Source organism: Pseudonaja textilis, chromosome 5 (assembly GCF_049901715.1).
Source record: "Pseudonaja textilis isolate UNSWEBS1 chromosome 5, rPseTex1.2, whole genome shotgun sequence".
In the NCBI taxonomy this organism is placed as follows: Eukaryota; Metazoa; Chordata; class Lepidosauria; order Squamata; family Elapidae; genus Pseudonaja; species Pseudonaja textilis.
The window spans coordinates 33960516-33976077 of NC_141994.1; the positions used below are offsets into that span (position 1 = coordinate 33960516).

General features: G+C 36.8%; 1 pseudogene; it reads right to left on the reverse strand.

Moving 5' to 3' along the window:
* Positions 1 to 301: 301 nt before the first annotated feature.
* Positions 302 to 15562, reverse strand: part of LOC148125593 (uncharacterized) — a 64806-nt pseudogene continuing 49545 nt past the window's right edge.

A 15562-nucleotide genomic window follows, 5' to 3' on the forward strand; every position in this document is an offset into this window, starting at 1 on the left:
TTTCCCTTATCTATCAAATTATTTTCTTTCTAAAAAATACAAGATAAATGGCAAAATCAGATGGTAATTTCAATCTCAGCATATTCTATAGAAGAAAAACAACAAATCTGTCAAACTATTTATTTATTTATTTTATTTGTTTGTCAAACATGTACAAAATAACATGTATAGGTATGAACATAAACATGAACAAAGGAAGTAAATACAGATAAATGGGGACAGTAAGACAGGCATGGTAGGTATGCTGGTGCACCTATGTTGACTTATATTCCTAACAACCTACATGCCCTCTTTAAGTACCTTATACATACTTTTTTAAAGGACCTCTTAAGAACGGGGTGAAATCCATGGTAGACAGTTTGAGATTGAAGCTATGAAGGTTTCAAGCTGTAACAATGGATTCCACTAGAGCATTCCATGCATTGACCACTTTGTTGCTGAAGTCATATTTTCTGCAATTGAGTTTAAAGTGGTTTACCTTGCATTTGTATAGATTGTTTTCCCATGTATTATTGTGGTTGAAGCTGAAGAAGTTGTTGACAGGCAAGACATTGTAGCAGACAATTTTGTGTACTATGCTTAGATCGGACCGCTGGTAGCACAGTTCCAGATTGTCCAAGTCCAAAATTTCAAGCCTGGAGGCATAGGAAATTCTATTGTGAGTAGAAGAGTGGAGTACTCTTCTAGATAAATACCTGTGAACCTGCTCAAACATGTTAAGGTCCAATATACAGCATGGGTTCCAGGTGGATGAGCTGTATTCAAGAATTGGTCTGGCAAAGGTTTTGTATACCTTAGTTAGCAATTCAATGTTACTGGAGAAGTAGCTTCGCAAAATTAGGTTAAGAACTCTGAATGCTTTTTTGGCAATGCTGTTACAGTGAACTCTGGGGCTTAGATAGTTTGAGATGAGTACTCCTAGGTCCTTGACAGAGTGAGGCTCATCTATGAGATCGTTTCTGCCCAACTTGTATTTGGTGTTCTGATTTTTATTGCCAACATGTAGGACAGAGCATTTATTAATTGAAATTTGGAGTTGCCAATTACATGACCATTCTGACACATAGTCAAGGTCGCTTTGTAGAGCTACAGCATTGTCAGTGGTGTTAAATAATTGCATGTCATCAGAAAAGAGAACGCAGCTCTTTTAACATGATTGCATAGGTCGTTGATGTAAAGCAGAAAGAGTGTGGGTCCTAAAATGCTGCCTTGGGGGACACCACTGTTAATTGGTGCTGGATTTGATAGGGCCCTCCCTATTTTAACTATCTGTTGACTGTTTGACAGGACCATAGCTATCCACTTGTGCAGGGATCCGGAGATTACAGATTACAGGAAAAAAATTTCCTGAAACCAAACTGCTTGTTAGAAAGTAGATTGTTTGTTTCTAAGTGGAATAGCTATTTGGAATAGTTTCTAAGATCTTAGCTATTATCAATAAGACATACTTATTCTTTTTTATCTCCAAACTATCATATCTATGAACATAGCCCAGTTACATTTAACAATTTCAGAATACCCTCAGAGAAATTTTCCATAGCAGCTATTGCCCTTCTGCCCTGATTTTTGTTGATAATGCTAGACTGTGACTCTTTTCAACCACCTTTGACATAAGACTGGAAGTGCAGCAGAAAGGTCTTCAGAAAGGCTATAAACACCAATTATGCCATATGGATAACAATACATTGAAGCTGCCCCCACCCCCAGAATTGATTTGATTCACATCCAAGATTCTATCCTGGTACTGATTATAATGATCAAATAGTCCATTAGAATGGACTATTATAATGGTCAGATACTCTTATGGAGGAAAATATGTTGCTGCTCTGAGATGTAAGCATGCAGATGAATTCCAGTTTTCTTAAATCGTAGCCCACCTGGCCAATAATAAGAGATGTGGATAATGCAACTGAAAATTCTCTAGACCTGCAGATTGCCTAACCTTCATCTAAGGATAGCTGATAGCTGTAATATAGAGGTGATCCTTGGCTTACAATGATTTATTTAGTGACTGTTTGAAGTTACAATGGTACTGAAAAAAGTGACTTATGATTGTTTTTCATACTTACAACCATTGTAGCATGTCCATGATCATGAGATCAAAATTCAGGTGTTTGACAACCATTGCAGCATGTCCATGATCATGAGATCAAAATTAAGATGTTTACAACCATTGCAGCATGTCCATGTTATTGAGATCAAAATTCAGATGTTTACAACCATTGCAGCATGTCCATGTTATTGAGATCAAAATTAAGATGTTTACAACCATTGCAGCATGTCCATGTTATTGAGATCAAAATTAAGATGTTTACAACCATTGCAGCATGTCCATGATCATGAGATCAAAATTAAGATGTTTGGCAACTTACTCATATTTGTGGTGGTTGCAATATCCCAGAATCATGTGATCACCTCTTGCAACCTGCTGACGAGCAAAGTCAATGCAGAAGCAAGAATCACTTAATAACCATGTTACTAATTTAACAACTGCAGAGATTCACTTAAACAACTATGGGAAGAAAAGTCATTAAATGTGAAAAACTCACTTAACAAATGTCTCCCTTAGCTACAGAAATTTTGGGTTCAAGTAGAGGACTACCTATATAGTAAATGGATGAAAGCTATTGCTGATACCAGCAATAATCACACTGTTGTTGAAAAGTCTGCTTTTATTTATTTAGAAAATTTATATGTGTAGAAGTTAAATTAAGATAAAATAATCACCACTGAGACCAAATTCTGATTTGAGCAACATTTGAAATGATCTATCTTTGCTCATGATGAAGAGAAAATATGCTACAAAAGCGGCACTCTTCCTCTGAAGGATTAATTGTATTGTTAATCAACTCTCAGCTGGTTGGGAATGAGTCTGTCATTCTTTTCAATAGTTAAAGCACATTTATCACTGCAGATACCGAGCTTTTCTGGCATTTAATTAACAATTAGTTAACTTTATAATGCATTTTCTTAATAGCCATGTGGTGTTTTTTTTGCTATCTACATTTCAAAAAATGAGCTTGTAATACAATATGAAGTTGAAGATACTAAATTTAATTAAAAGCGGATGATAGATATGCCTGGATTTTATTACTGTACCGATATTAGGTAAATATCATAATGCACAAGATGCTTTCTAGTGAATTTGAAATATACACATTTCAGTGGTTTATTTCACACTATTTCACCTACAAGACCATACCCAGTGCTTAGATAATTAAAAAGAGAGAAATCTGTCTTTATCTTCAATGCAATTCCTTTCAGTGTAAAAGCTGTCTTCACTTCTGTGGTGATTGCTTCTCTTCCTGGTAGCCTCTAAGCATAAAATTGTGAAAGTTATGAATTTGAAGTTATTCCTTCTCCCGGATAATGATTCAGCACCTTTTCATTAGAAACTCTCAATGCCCAACAGTGGATGAGCAATATATTTTGAAGCTTTCATCTTTAATTTATTTCTCAATAATATTTCATAAGGGATATTGAGCTGCATGCAAACAATCACTTGCAACCCCCATTTACATAGCAGAAACTGGGGAAGAGGGGGGAATAACCCATTATGTCTGTACAGCTTTCTGTGAAATGCTTTCTTTTTTTCTTTTTTCAGCAGGGGAAGTAGAATTGAGGAAGCTGAATATAGTGATACAACAATTTTTATATTTAATCAAAGGATAGATACAGGCAGTCTGAATGCAGGCTAAACATATTTTATTCAAGTTTGACTCTCTGGTGTAATGCAGCAAAGTCCGCCATTAGCAATGTTTCAAGCCATATCCTCCCCACTGTCCCCACTGGAACATTTTTCTTTGTTTATTCAATCATTATCTCCTGGATTATTTTTCATTTATCCTAAAAGGCATAAGACATTTAAATTGTTTCATGCTGCCAAATATTAGATTAACCAGGGTAGAGCTTCATTCTGATCTTTTTTCTATACTGTCCTGTCAGATTTAATCTCAGAATGTGATGCTATTTCAGGCTCAGTGAGAACTTAAATCAACAAAACAACTTATCTCCATATTTATCTGTCTAGTTATCTGTCAGTCTGTCAGCGTACCTATCCCCTATCTACTCACCTGTCTTTCACTTTAGAATTCTCATTTGTAAAACTGTGCTAGAAATGGCCGTGAAATTTGACTAAATAGCGCAGGTTGGTTTATCAGATTCATCTGCCTCCATAGACTTAGGAAGATTATCAGTACTTGTTTACTTCAATTAAATAAAAGATTGCCATCTTTCATAGCCTGAAAAAAATATAGGAATGATTACTTTACATACATTAATTCACGTATATATGAATTAATAAAGAGTCATAAAATAAAAGAAACAGAATGATCCTGTCATAGCAACTCTTTCATCTTTTAAACAATATATATTTACACTAAAAAAAAAAGTGGGGGCGGGGGGTATTATCCTACTGAGAAAACAATCCAACTAATGATTTGCTATCATTCTATTCATCTGTTGCTACCCATACTGGTGGGTATGTTGCTACCCATACTGGTGAGTATGCCCAAGCAGGGGTCATTTCCCAGACAGTATTTTCGGCAGGCCCTGGTTGAATGAACTGGAGTAATAACTACAGCATTCTGGATGCTGGGGAGTGCAATGGCCGTAATTCAAAAGTTGTGGCAGGGCTTCAGAAGGCTGTTATTATGACGGCACTGCATACAGGAAGCACACTTGGGAACATGTTTTATTTATTTATTTAGAATACTTTTCATTCAGCTACATTATTCCTCCTTTAAATTTGATTGCTCATATTGCTGTTGCAATCCCAGATTGGTTATTATTACTAACTGTATATACAACATAAATATTTTTGACTGTCAAAAACAAAATGCTTCTTGATGAAATATATGATTATTGGAATTTACCTATCTACCAGAATTTTCCATTTATTTCTTGGCAGTGTGAAAATTCCAAAAACATTTAAATATATTGAAGCTATGATCCTATGCTCATTTAATTTGAGCATCTACTAAACTGACTAAGTTTTAATTCTGGATTATTATAGTTCTGTACTTTTGGAATCTTAATCGGATTCTGCTGGTGGCATGAATGCATGGGTAAGAAGGAACAGATATGATTAAAACAGAAAGGGAAAATATAGAAAATCAGAGGTGGTATTCAGCAGGGTCTGACCAGTTCTGGAGAACTGTTAGTGGAAATTTTGAGTAGTTTGGAGAACTGGCAAATACCACCTCTGACTGGAGATTTTAAAGTATCCTTCCCCTGCCACACCCACCAAGCCACAGAACTTGCCCCCATCTATTCTCTGCCTCTCGATCAGCTGGGTCTTCTTTTATTGTCCTGCACAGGAGAACGGAGCTGGAAAGCAGGTTAGTGGGGTAGGGAGGGAATGGGATTTTGCAGTAACCTTCCCCCAGGAGTGGGAAGGGAATGGAGATTTTATAGTATCCTTCCCCTGCCATGCCTACCAAGCCAGGCCCACCAAGCCATACCCACAGAACTGGTAGTAAAAATTTTTGAATCCCACCACTGTAGAAAATGCAGTTTTGATAAGAATATCAAAAAAGCACTTTTGATAGGAATAAAACATTGTTTTAGAAGTGGATGAACATATCTAAAGAAACCAGGTTCTAGCATGATGAACAGAATTAAGAAGAAAATAATGAAATATGTAGTATAATACAAAATTGAGAATGCTAGCAATAACATTTTAGAGATTTGTATGTAAATTGCAGCATAATTAAAAATAATGCTAAAATGTCATTTTCAAGAAAAAATGCACATGGGGGTATATTTAAAATAATAAGATTGCACGTATAGACATCTCTGTGGCTGTTGACAATAAAAATGTGTGTGAAGGCTGCACATGAACCTAATGGTTGCATGAATCTTATTGCCAATCAACTGGCTGTCATGGGAATTCTAGAAGTTGAAGTCCATACATCTTAAAATTGCCCCAGTTTATAAAATACTGCCTTCTACAAAGGAAAATTAACAAGAACGCATATAAAATTATAGAAGGATTTATTTGTAAATTGTGCCCAGGGAAATATTTGGCATAATTGTGATTGAAATGGTATGACAGATGACAGTGACTAGAATTTGAGAAGTGCAACATGGCTTCAGAAAGTCTGCGGGTCGGTTTATTAAAAAGTGTAGGAGTATGAAAAGGAAAGTTTACTGCACATCTGTTGGGTGATAGAATAGATAAAATAAATAGGCTTGATTATTGACAGTAATATGAACTTGAAGATAAATGTGATAAGAATAGTTTACAATGGAAGAAAAGCATGCACAAAAATAAATATAACTTTTTGAAAATGGCTCAACATGGAGCAAGAATTAAAACAAGGATGTCTGATTTCCCCTTGGCTATTTAATATATATATATGGTTAAACATATAGGAGATATTTGGAATGAATTTAGAGATTTATTATTTGGGAACTACTGTATGCATGTTGTATGCTGTATTGTTGGCTGAAAATCTAAATGATTTCGCAGCAAATGTTAGATAGACTATATGCAGTAGGGAGTATGAATTTTTTACAATAGCCAAGATAGTTGTGTTTGACAAGGGATCAGGGTGAACAATAACACATTGTGCATAAAAGGTGAAAAATTACATAAAGTAAACAGATTTATGTTCCTTGGTAGATTGTTTACTAAAGACAGGGAAATGGCTGAGAAATTTTGAGATATATGAATGCTGCTATAACAGCAGTAGAAAAGCATTATTTCATCATTTTATTATGTGGAAGTGAATATGTCAAGAGAATTATAAAAAGTAGGTTAGCAAAAAAACAAAAGTAATGGTTCTGACTGGATGGAATTGATGAAAAGTTGCCAAAAAAAAAGTTGCATTGATAACTATACTCATATTCAACCCAGGTTTTGTTCTGGGCCACCTGTATGAATGTGGAAAAGTTGCAGAACAGTGTGGCTTTCTGCTCATCCCATTCGCTCCTGACTTGAACTTCTCAGGGCATCAAATAAATGGAGTTCATGACTTCTGTAATCATCACATTCTTGAAGTAATTCTTGATTGTCTAAGATCAGGCCACAAAAAAAAACCTTTTATTAGAAAACAAGAGCACCAAAATTTTGTAAGAAGTGAAAAACAAAATAAGTGAATATCACTAAGAAGTTTGCAAAAATGGTTAAAGACTTTTTTGAGGAAAAATATTTTTGTCCTCCTGAAAGGCTTACTTATGGCATAAAAAGCAAAACAGATTAACAATAGAATAGTCATTTCTATTTTTATCTTGACTTTTCAATCTCCGTCACAGTAATCACTTTTTATTGATTTCTTGCTCACCTGTATTAGAGATTTTATTGTACAAAACTAGTTTCTCTTTCTAAAAAATAAGAGAGGGGGCAGCTTGATGTAATAGTTAAAAGCATGGACAAAAAGGTATAAAAGTGTGAATGTCTATTCTCACTCATCCAGGTCATGATTGTCTCAAAGGTGCATTTTCAAGAGGCAACTGGACTTTCAGGTTTTTAGTTGAAGATGTTTCATTTCTCACCCAAGAAGCTTCTTCAGCTCTTCAGAGCTGAAGAAGCTTCTTGAATGAAAAGCGAAATGCCTTCAAAAAAAAACAACAACCAAAAAACCCAGAATCTCCAGTTGCCTCTTGAAAAAGCGTCTTTGGGTATAAAACTGTGAGTTCTAGTCCTGTTTTAGGCACAAAGCCAGCTGAGTGACCTTGGGCCAGTCATTCTCTTTCAACTGTAGGATGCAGACAATAGCAATCACTTCCAAACTGAAGAAGTTTCAGGGAGTGAATGGGATGGGAGCAAATGTCTTCAAGAAAAAAAACAAAAGAAGTCCAGTTGGAAAAAAAAGCACCTTTGGGACAACCACTTCCAAAGTGTCACTAAGAAAAGTGCATGGATTTGTCCTTCAAGTCAGCCTAAGGCAGGACTACAACTCAGTCTCCTGGTTTCTAGCCTGATGCCTTAAACACTACATCAAGCTGGCTGTTTCACCCATTAGTTTGTTTCATTAATTAATCTCCCCAATGTAGATTATAGAGTCCTTATGATGGATCTAGCCTCTACAAATGTACAGTATCTCATACAGACTGCAGAGATTTTTGTGCAGTAGGAGTACTGATAATTTTTCACATCTGTCTAAACTCCTCTCTCTTCGATAGTTTTCACAGGACGTATGGGTATTATAATCTTGTGGATTCAGAAAATTGTAGTCACGTTGACAGTAAATCTTACCTGGCTATGGATCAATATTCACAGGGTCATCCAAAGCATGTTTAAATTAGTTGTGACAAACAGTATGAAAACTGCAAAGCAGAATTTTACAGAAAAATCTCAACAAGCAGTCTAAACTGGTATTAGGAATCAGAGGTCCATCTTCTTTGTTTAGCTAATAAGCAGCTTTCTGTTCAGGGAGAGCACTATGGTATGTGTTCTTATCTCTTGCTACATGGAAGGCAATGCAATTTTCTGTAAATCCACCACCATGAAATGGCAATTATCCACTGCAGACAGATCAAATATAAAGAAACCACAACAATACAGACATTTCGGATTACAGAGGGCAATTGACTTAGTGAACACAGTTAGAAGAACAATTTCTCTTAACTGCTTATGCACTACTTTATATGAGTTTTTTTTTCTTTCCAGCATCTTCCTGAGAGTGTCTCCTGAATTTTGATTTGCAGGGTTTTTCTGTGAACTAGACAAACTCTTTTTCAGAGCTCTTTTGACTAAGATCCATATATTAGACCAGTGGTTCCCAAAGTGGGTGGTACCACGCTCTGAAGGATGCCTTAGGGGGTGCTAAGAGGCAAGGGGGCTGGCAGGAGGGTGCTAAAAGGTGGCGGGGGGGGGGCATTTGAGGTGCCAGCCCCGCAGTCTCACCCCACTGACTGTTGCACCACTCCAGAGCCAGCACCTTGAATGCAGTGGCGGCAGCTTTGCTTTACTTTCCCAATATGCTGCCACATTCAAGGTGCCGGATACAGTCAATGGGGTGAGCCTGTGGGACCGGCTCCTCGAATGCCCCCCTGCCACCTCTTAGCGCTCCTCTGCCGGCCCCCTTGGGGGTGCTAAGAGGTGGCAGGGGGCGTTTGAGACGCCGGCACCTCAGGCTCACCTCATTGACTGTTGCACAAGAGTGGTGCAAGGGGCTCAATGGCGTGAACCTGCAGAGCCAGCACATCGAACGCAGTGGCAGCAGCACATTGGGAAAGTAGAGCAAAGCCAGAGTGGCTCTACTTTCCCAAAATGCTGCCGCTGTCGCATTTTGTCTGTCTGTCTGTCATCCATCTATCCAAAAGGTCTGTCTGCCTGCCTGCCTACCTACCTACCTGCCTGCCTGCCTGCCTGCCTGTCTACGTACCTATCTACCAATATAGATCTACCTACCTATCTACCAATCTATCTACCTACCTACCTATCTATACACCCATCTAAAAGGTCTGTCTGTCTTCCTGCCTGCTTGTCTGCCTGCCTGCCTACCTACCTACCTACCTACCAATCTATCTATCTACCTACCTACCTGTCTCTCTCTCTGTCTCTGTCTCTGTCTCTATCTATCTATCTATCCATCCATCCATGTTTGAAGCGCCGACCCCACAGACACATTGGGAAAGTAGAGCAAAGACAGTCTGGGAGGGAGGGAGGGAGGGAGAGAGAGGAGGGGGAGGGAGAGGGAGAGAGAGAGAAAGAGAACTGATGCATCAGATTGAAATGAGGCCTAGTTTAGACTGAGGCCCTTTTCCACATTGAAACATCTTTGCCAACACATTGAAACATCTTTGGCTTCTATTAAAGGTTTTGTGGACAAAACATGGTCAAGACTATCAGGAAGCTCTCACATTTTGTTGAGGCTTTAAATAGGATCCATTGGACCAGATCTTCACCCTAAAAAAATACTTTTCCCCACTGTATTACAGTGCCAACTCTGAAGAAGGCAAAACCAAAATGTACTAGTAAATTACAAGGAGAACTCTCTCTCTCTCTCTCTCTCTCTCTCTCTCTCTCTCTCTCTCTCTCTCCCTTCTAACCCTGCTGGAGCAGGTGATCGGACTAGATTAGATATCTCATTATTTTTCTCCTCCCTCCCTCTTTCTTTATTTCTTTTTCTTTCTGTCCCTTCCTTCCATCCCCCCTTTCTTTGTCTGCCCCTTTTTCTTTCTTTCCCTTTTCTCTTTCTTTTCTTCCTTCTCTCTTTCTCCCTCTCTTTTTTTTTTCTCTCTCTCTCTTTTCCTCTCTCAGGCTCATCCCATTGACTTGGTGCACCACTCCGCTCGGACTTGCTTGAGCAGGTCCCTCCGGTGCAGCGGGCTCAATGGGGTGGACCTGAGGGGCCGGCACCTAGGATGTGGCAGTGGTGGCATGTCTGAAAAGTCGAGTAAAGCCAGAGGTCAGTAATTTTTGCTGCAAAGAATCACAAAAGCTTCTGGGCTGTGTACAAGAAGGGACACACATGTCAATGCAATTCCGCAACATAAAATAAAGAGATACAAATAAAACAAATCAACAAGAATTGGCAAAGCATCTCTGATTAGATTCTATTCACTACTAGAACCTAATCAGAGATGCTTTGCCAATTCTAGTCCAATGACCTGCTCCAGCAGGGTTAGAAAAGTGCGTGTGTGTATGTGTGTGCATGGCTGTCAAAACTCCAAAAACAGGTCAAGTAGCTCTGGGGAGGCCAGTCATAAATTAGAACACTTGCTAAACCACTGGCCATTAAGTGAGGACCACTTGTATTTGGTTTGCCAGTCACCTGGCCATGCCTACCCAGTCATGTGACCAGCAAGCCACGGCCAGCCAGCAAGCCACACCACCCAGTCACATAACCAGCAAGCCATGCCCACCCAGTCACATGACCAGCAAGCCACACCCTCAAATTAGACCATGCCCACAAAAATTTGAATTCCACCCTTGGGTGGGGGGCACCAGGGATGAATTTGTAGCACCAAGGGGGCAGTGTTCTGAAAAAGTTTGGGAACCACTGTATTAGACCCTTTGATTCTTGATTGCCATCAGATTTCAGGAACTGGGGGCTGCAGTAGGCAGGCAATGATGTAAAGAGGGTGGAATAGGTTTTTGACTTTTTGTTCCTATGGCATTTGGAGATCATGATTTTTCTTTCTTTCTTTTTATTTCCTCTTTGTAACTTTGTGCCATTGTAATTTTGAATTGTCACTAAATGAACTGTTGTGAGTTGAGGTCTCTTTGTAATTGTTCCCTTTCTAATCAAACAAATCAGTTTAGCCATTTCTGCAAATTCAGCCATCTTAACCATCTACTCCTCCATCGTACGTATTTCTATTATTTTTCCATTTTTGCCCATATAATAATACAACTGCCATTACCATATATAAAATCAATCATTCATAACTGTTTTGTAATTGATTATCCTTAATAGTAAAGAAACCTGGTTTTTTCTGGATATTAATTTTTAAATTGTTATATGCATTTGTATCAAATGCTGGTACTTTTTCACAAGTCTACCATGTATGATAAAATGTTCCTTTGGGCCTTACACACTTTTAACGAATCAAAATATCCTTATACATCTTAGACTTATGTATATCCCTGATGGCATATACCAACAATATATCATTTGATATAAATTCTCTTTTAAATTGTAAGACTTTGTAGCTCTCAGTCCTTTTAACAACATTATTTCTCATTGATGCTGCTGTATACTGTAACATGTTTATGAATCTGTTTGATCATATAGTCTTTAAATTGTTAATCTTCCCTTTCAGATCTCAATAAAATTTACAAATTTACAATGTTTCCAATTATGTCATATGTTGCTTTATTCCTGGTAATTTCCTGACTCCCAAAACTAAGGCACATATGCAAATAACCCCTGCCCTCCTCATCTCTCTCGGGCAAGGAAAACAGCTCGCATAGACCAAACATTAGACTTACTCTCTTTCCTAAATAAGTATGGCACAGTATTCATGTTGCCGCCAGACACTGTGGGTGCTCCAACACTGGAAATTTTTAAGAAGAGCCTGGACAGCCACGTGGTCTAAAATGATATAGGACTTCCTGCCTGAGCAGAGGATTGGACTAGAAGACCTCCAAGGTCCCTTTCAACTTTGTCATTCTGTTATTCTGTCTGATCACAAGGCCTTAGGGATTGTGCACTGCTACTCCCTCAACACTGTGTGTGATTTCAAATGCTCTTCCCCATTAAACACTAATATATCTTTGCGGACAGCTATTTTCCCCTTCATTGCCTTTCCCCATTGTCAAGTTTTTATTGAGCTGTTTTATAACAAACTCCTGTTCTTTGAGACAAATGTGGTCTCCGTTTCTATGGTCCATTTTCACTCTGAAATATGTAGTTTTTATATTCTTATTCATTAGAAGATTTCACTTGCACACCCAGTCCCTGGATAAGATTATCATATTGTCTGTCACCTTTTTTTCTAATGAGCCTAATATGTCACATTAATAAGGAAAGTAAAATGTTCTCAACAGACTCAATTCACTTGTCATAATTCTTTGCCTTGTCTCTATCTGTGATTCTTCCAAATGTTTTCAAAGTGCCTTTCAACTGAGAAATCATAACTGTTTAAAGCACATTAAATAGTTTAATCTATGCTCAAAGATAGGTTATTTGTATGATAAGCATCTTGTAACCCCGAATTCTTTGGGAGAAAAAGATGTGGAACATTTCTTTCTTTCATAATATCTCTTTATTTTAATCAGAAAAGTAATAAAGAAAGAAAACTATTTGGTTCAAAAGGTAAACGAAAACCAAAAAAAGAGAGACTTAATTAATGTCTAAAAGTTATTGAAATCACTTACTGCTTTTTAAAATCTTTCTTGTTTTATGCTATAAAATTCAGGGTGAAATGCAATTTAAATATCATTATATTAATACAATACAGTAAAGAAAATCAACTTCTTTAGCAGAAAACTGCAGTGAAAATTCCAATAACAGCTTTAATTACAAAGCATCACTGAAAAGTTATATAAATTGAAATACCTGGGTACAAAGATAATATTTCTTAAATTGATATCAAAATGATTATAAATTGAACGTCAGGCATATCTTTTTCACATTTTAATAAGTTAATTGGGATATTTTCAGAACATGGATGACTGTGGCAAACATATCTCTGCCCAGAAATGTTATCATGTATTTTTGTTGGCAGTATAAAATGTGTAGATAAATAAATAACCTACAAAGCTAAATTTGGATTCTCTTAGTTTTTAATACTAATCATGCAAATTCCTAAAAAATATTGGCATGATGTAAATAGAATAGAATTTTGGAAGGAACTATCTGGTATAGAATCAACTTAAGGCAAGCATAAATTAATTAATTTCAGTCTATGTCAGCATGGATATATTTAGTCAAGTCTCTTTCAATATGTTCCATCCTTCTTTCATACAATTGTGTTGCATTTAAACTTCCAGGTTGGCTTGAAATTCCAGAGCCATGTGGCTGAATATTATCAAATATTATCACATCTGAAAGGCATCATGTTAGTGAAAACTGTGATGGTGAGAATGAAGCTCTGCTCATTTTATATGTGACACAAAAACAGATGGAGCTTTGATCATATCACCATGACTTCAGTCTTGACTATCCTACCTTATTTACAAAAAAAATTGAAAAATGAACAAATGAAAATGTATGCTTGATGTTGCATATAAATTGTAATATTCTATTTTTCCATAGAATTGCTGAGGCAAAAACTGCATGACTGAAGAAGTGAAAATTCTTGTAAAGAATTCCATTATGCTTATTATTTTAGGAAGTACAAACTTACTTTTTTTTTTTACTATTACTATTAATCTTCTCATCACTCCTTATCACCCATCCCCTCCCACTTGTGATTGTAGGACTGTAACTTTGTCGCTTGTATCCTTACGATTCATATTGACTGTTTCCTTGTATGATTTGATTGTTGATTGTACCCTATGACTATCATTAAGTGTTGTACGTTATGATTCTTGATTCTTAATGAACGTATCTTTTCTTTATGTATACTGAGAGTATTTACACCAAGACAAATTCCTTGTGTGTCCAATCACACTTGGTCAATAAAGTATTCTATTCTATTCTATTCTATTCTATTCTATTCTATTCTATTCTATATATACAGTTGAAAGAAGTTATTCTTCATCCACATTTCACACTACTTAAAGGATACAAGCTTTTTGATTATTTTAGTTTGTAGCAGAGCAGCCATGGCAAGTAATAGTTAGGATGTGACATAATTCAGAATGGACTAAGCTGACAGATAGAAAAAGCAGTGACATCTGCTAAAATCTAGGATATACTATTATAAGTCAAAATGCCTCTATAAATTCGTATGTACTTTCTGAACCTTCCTTAAATTTTGGTAAACTATTTTGAGCAATGAATTATGACCCTGAAATTAAAAACCACCAAAATCTCATTATTTTTATCAGCTTCTAAAGAGCCAATATTCAAAGTCAGCACTATGTATTGTGTCTATCTGAATTAACTGTATCACCCATATTATAATTAGACTAATCAACTCTTTATGGAAAGGGCTTGCTTTTGAATTTGAAAGGCCACACTTCATGCAATCTATACATCAGTGGAAAATGGTTCATTCAGTCTAAGAGTGAATCCTGAAACATCTTACTACTCCAATTATGAAGAAACCCAGAGCCAATGGGGCTCAAGTACAGGATGATAATAGCCTCATTAAGTCTAATGGCTCCCTACGGCACAAAAGGAATTGGATTAATAGACTTGGTAGTCCAAGCAAATCTGAACAACATCAGGCTATTTCTGTGAGAAAGTATTAAACCTGATAATATCAGGGGATGGGGGGTGGGAAATTAACTGTTAGAGAAAAATTATTTGAAATTGAAAAGTGATTCTCAGTTTCCATGTGTGGATGAGGTGTCAGCTGCCTATGGGAGAAAATAAAAGAATCCTTCCTCTTGTATGCATAACAATGGGATTTGCTATGGTTTTTTAAGGGGAAAATATTGCTTTCTGTTGTTTTTTAATTAGAAATGGGAGTTCTCTTTACAAAAAAAGGCCCCTATGGTCTTTTCTGCCCTTCTTGTTTTCACAAATAAGATTTTGATTAAGTAAAGTGGAGACATCCCAAATATTTAAGAACAATTCAAATTTAAAATGGAAAGAAGTGACAATTCTTCTGTTAGAATATTTAAACAGTGAGCATAATTTTTTTTAAAAGTATTTAGGGAAAAGTATTATGTATACTCATTCTCAAGTAATGAGTTTGCTTAAATCACTCCATTATGACATATTTGTATAGAAATCCTGCAACCCTTCCTAGACTGGTAGAACTGAACTGAGATCTGTGGTTTTCTGAAAATACATACTTAAAAAAGAGGCAAGCTGATTTTAAGCAATATTTTGAGCTAATGGCAACAATCTAGAAAGATAACCATGTGCATCTGTTCATAGTAATGAGTCTAATTAACGAGAGCATATTGTGATGCAAAAAACCAAAACCCATCCCAAAAGATATGAAAACTGAAATCAACATGTCTAACAATTGAGAGATAAAATACAAGAATTGGTGAATAAATCATGCCGCCATCCCAAAAGTCAAGTTAGCAGGATTCCACGGAGCCTAT